The sequence below is a fragment of the Alosa sapidissima genome, chromosome 18 (assembly GCF_018492685.1).
Source record: "Alosa sapidissima isolate fAloSap1 chromosome 18, fAloSap1.pri, whole genome shotgun sequence".
NCBI lineage: Eukaryota > Metazoa > Chordata > Actinopteri > Clupeiformes > Clupeidae > Alosa > Alosa sapidissima.
In genome coordinates, this window is record NC_055974.1 from 20,970,264 (window position 1) to 20,975,263 (window position 5,000).

Below are 5,000 nucleotides of genomic sequence, written 5' to 3' on the forward strand. Positions count from 1 at the left end.
TCAAAAGGTCACAATTCTATTATGAAAAGATTCTCGATGCATTATGATTATGATCTTGGCCTTCTTCATTATTGATGAACACTATGGATGGAAACACACCCCATATTTGAACTCTATTTTCCCTTTTGCAGGTTTTTAAGAAGTAAGAGACATTTCAAAATAAGAGCTCCTTTTCAGGGATTATTATTGAAATGTAGGCCTATGTCTAAATGCTAAATATTGTGTAGTACACTGCCTTGAAAATATAACTTTTAACATAATATATATATATATATATATATATATATATATAGATTCACTCAGAAAATTCAGTCTCACTTTCATTGCGTTGACTTTGGTGATGGCCTGTGCTCTTCGAATGCTCTTCTAGTTTAAAAATATATTATGTTCTGCATTGATTATTTTCATTTTCTGCATCTCCATCAAGAAAACCATTATTGAATAATTTTGAAGGACTACTGCAGTTTATTAATTCAATAATTCAATAATCGAGTTCCCCTCGATGTAAATCAGCGTGGCCTGTTTTGCGACATATAGCTGAAATCATGACTTTTGTTCGCCGCTGCCATTGCGGAGAAGAGGTGGCGCCTTTAATGAATTCAAATGCGTTTCCTGCGTACGATACAGGAGACAAGACGAGAGGCATGAATATGCATGTGTGTGCGGGGGTGAGGGGAAAAAATGGCACTTACGCGTAATCAAAACAAATGATGATCAAGCCGGTGAATTAAGCAGGTTGCCCGTGATTGAGGTTAACAGCCAATTTACATCAACAGCCCCGTTTGCGTTCACCGCCAGGCCTCTTAGTCGCTAACGTATACCATGCATTTTCTCTACAGTAAATCACACAGATGCACAGCAAGATTAATGCTTAAAATAGATCCGATAAAATGTATGCTAACTACACAACAAATCAGCATATTACACGCATCTACAATGTCACAGTAAATTTTCCTTCATTCGCCTACGTATGTGTGAGTGTAAGTTTTTAGGTGTATTTAAGATATGAGTTGGCAGCCATGAAGGCTAAAAGGTTCAGTGATGTGTTGAAGTGAAATTTTTTATGTTATATCACTGAGGTGGATCCATATCTATAAAAAATCTCACGGCCATAAAATTTTATTTCGCCTGCCAGCCCCTTCCTTGTCTAGTCCTTCGTTTGTTCTCTCACTCTCTCTCTCTCTCTCTCTATCTCTCCACTTCTTTCCCTCCTTCTCTTTCTCTCTGGCACCTTTTTATTAGTTTCTTCCTCCGCCACTCTGGCGGCTCTGAGCGCCACCGAAAAGGCCCTTTCCGCTTCGGTGGTGCGGATAATGCAAGAACAAAGAGCACCTCAATAAAACAATTTCGAAATCAAAGGAGACGTCCCCTTACGCCACGAGAGAAACGAATGGCACTCACACTAACGCTCACACACACACCCACACACACACACACACACACACACACACACACACACACACACACACACACACACACACACACACACACACACACGCACACACTCTGTGCCATATTACCCGGATTGCTGGGTCCCCGCTTTGCGTTGGTTAGTATGAGATGGAGGCTGAAGAGATGCTTGGATCTCAGATAGATATGAGACATGAGCAGACAATGCAACCTTTTCAGAGTCAGTGTTGATCGTGTCTCGGATCTATCAGAGTCGATGCTGCAAGGTTGCTATTGTCAGTTTTAGCATGTAAGGGTGATTGTGAGGATTATTATGATTGTTAATAGGTACTAAATATAGAAATGGTGCAGAACAAACACCTTGACCAATCAGATGCTATTTTATTTAAAAAAAGGTCATTGACATGGAGTGGTGCATTGCAATCTGCTCGACCAATCACAGGCATTGTTATAGGTTATGGGTACACATACTCCTTCCTGTGGTATTGTTAGGTTCCTGTATATTCCAGTGATACTGGAGTCCTCTGCAGATAAATATTTGAACAGAAATTGTGTAAGTAATGAGAATGGTGAGCTACTTTCTGTTGCCACGGTGCAGGATTTCTGATGATTTCTGAGATCTAACTTCTAGGTCCAGGATTGTGGACAGAGACTGTTGCTCCATAGGAATTTTAATGGGCTTTTTTTGTCAAATATACATTGCGGCTTCATGTTTAAACCCTGGGCATTCTGCTCCTTTGTCACTCTGTTGTAGTCACTACGTTGTACGTTGTGATCGGATTTCCTACACCTGTGTGTGTGTGTGTGTGTGTGTGTGTGTGTGTGTGTGTGTGTGTGTGTGTGTGTGTGTGTGTGTAGCCTTGTTCGGTGTTGCGAGTCAATCCTTCCTGAAGGTGGAAACCATCTGATGAGGGATGGGAATGGGAGGGCACGTGTTGCCGGAGGTTGTGAAGGAGACGTGATTCGGCTGACGCCCAGCAGGGGGTAGCAGTCGCTCAGGTTGGACCGACTCTGATGGCGCAGTCACATTCACACCTCACTTCCTTTAGTGGGGTGCAGGGCCAGAACGAGAGGATATGTGCCTGCTCCCCACCCTCAACTACTAGCACACACTTTCTCTCTCCTCTCATTTCTTTTGTTGCTCTCTCTCTCTCTCTCTCACATCTCTCTCTCTCTCTCTCACACACACACACACACACACACACACACACTCATGCTAGGTTGGGCGATGCACTCTGCTCTGTTATGCTGATGCTGTGTGTCTGTGTGCTATTTGTGTGTGTGTGTGTGTGTGTGTGTGTGTGTGTGTGTGTGTGTGTGTGGGAGCACGCACATGTGTGTTTCAGTCACGCAGAGTGACCAGGATTCCCATGCTTAGGTGACTGCTGATGCCTGGGGTATTGAGTTACTGTTTACTAACCCTGCACCCTTTAGCCGCATAGTGGCACACACACACACACACACACACACACACACACACACACACGCACGCACGCACACACACACACACACACACACACACACACACACACACACACACATGCACAGGGCTGATAGGAATGACTTGATCAGTTTGTTTAATGATTGAAAGTGGAACTGCTTTCAAATTGGCATACCATGACCAAACTTACTGCACATCAATGTTCCACAGACACACACACACACACACACACACACACACACACACACACACACACACACACACACACACACACACACACACCTCTGATGGTGCTGGAGTTCACCTTTGTGAGCTCTCTTGAGGTGGTGAAAGATAGCTTCGCGGTTACATAACACAAAGACTACCTATTCTCTGGCCTTGAGTGGAGAGCGCACAGATTGAAGAGTCTTCCCAGACAGAGCGCGAGAAAGAGAGGGATAGAGAGAGGGAGAGAGAGAGAAGGGTGGGCTAGTTTAAGGGGAGGTTATGTCAGTATCTTCTCTTGCGGAGAGCTTGTTGAGGGTGGGGGGCGAGATAGAGGAGGAGGAGGATTGGATGGATCATGGCTCATGAACTCAGAGACTCCAACCCCCACTTTCTGTCTTATCTCCTTTTCACCTCTGCTATCCTCCTCTCCTCTCTTCTCTTCTCTTCTCTTCCCTTTTCCTCCTCTCTCTTCTCCTCTCTTCTCTTCTCTTTTCTTACCTTCTCTTCCTTTTTCCTCCTCTCTCTTCTCCTCTCTTCTCTTCTCTTTTCTTACCTTCTCTTCCTTTTTCCTCCTCTCTCTTCTCCTCTCTTCTCTTCTCTTTTCTTACCTTCTCTTCCTTTTTCCTCCTCTCTCTTCTCCTCTCTTCTCTTCTCCTCTCTTCTCTTCTCTTTTCTTACCTTCTCTTCCTCTTTTCTCTCCTCTCCTCTCCTCCACTCTCCTCTTCTCTTTTCTCCTCTCCTCTCTTGTCTTCTGCCCTCTCCTCTCCTCCACTCTTCTCTCCTTTCTTCTCCTCCCCTCTTCTCTTCTTTCCTCTGATCTTCTAAATTGACCTCCTCAATCCACCTCTTTCTATCCTCACCTTAATTTCACTCTATTCTCTTCTTTTCTTCTCTTCTCTTCATCTCTGCACTGCCCTTCTGGTTTTCTCTCCCCTGTATATTCCTCTCCTCTTCTGTTATTGTCCTGCTCTCCTCTACTCTTCTTTCCTCTCCTCTTCTTTCCTCTCCTCCCCCTCTCCTCACCTGTCCACTTCTCTTCTCTTCTCTTCTCTTCTCTTCTCTTCTCTTCTCTCCTCACCTGTCCACTTCTCTTCTCTTCTCTTCTCTTCTCTTCTCTACACTTCTCCCCTCTGCTCTTATCCTCCCCTCATCTCCTCTCCTCACCACTCCACTTCTCTCCCCTCTTCTCCCCTCTCTCCTTTCCTCTCTTTCTCCTCCTCCACTGTACCCCCTCCTCTCCCCTCTTTCCTCTCCTCTCCTCCCCACTGTATCCCCTCTCCTCTCAGCTCCCCTCTCCCCTCCCCTCTCTCCTCTCCTCCTCTCTCCTCTCCTCCCCACTGTATCCCCTCTCCTCTTCCCTCTCCCCTCTCTCCTCTCCTCCTCTCTCCTCTCCTCCCCACTGTATCCCCTCTCCTCTCCTCTCTCCTCCCCTCCCCACTGTGTCTCTCCTATGGCGGTTATGTAAGGGGGATCCGGTGGCTCTGAGGTGTCACCAGGTGAAAGGAGGGGGTGAACGAAAATGAGATTCCGTCTCAGGATTTCTTCACACATACTGGTATACGTGTGTGTGTGTGTGTGTGAGAGAGAGAGAAAGAGAGAGAGAGAGAGATTTATATGTTTGTATGTATGTATGTATGTGTGAATAACATTATTTATAAAATTATTCATGAAAATGGAGGATATAGCATTTATATATATGTATGTGTGTGTGTGTGTGTGTCTGTGTGCACATGTGCAAGTGCAAGGTCCCACACAGGTCAATATAACTATGTGGCAGAGATGTCAAGGTCTCTGTCTTTCTTTCTTTCGTTCTTTCTCTCTCTCTCCCTCTCTCTCCATCTCTCTCTCTACAGTCCCTTCAGTTAGAGAAAACCTTCTCCTTGAGCATGAAGCAAAGTCCTTACAGGCCATTGTGGTCTCAACTCTGAGCTGAATGGGAGTC

At 45.2% G+C, this 5,000-nt stretch overlaps 1 protein-coding gene across 7 annotated transcripts in view; it reads left to right on the top strand.

Annotated features, from left to right (window-relative positions):
• LOC121689687 (glucosidase 2 subunit beta-like) overlaps nt 1–5,000 on the top strand; it is a 185,321-nt gene that overhangs the window by 34,777 nt on the left and 145,544 nt on the right. The gene's annotated exons all lie outside the window — the stretch shown is intronic.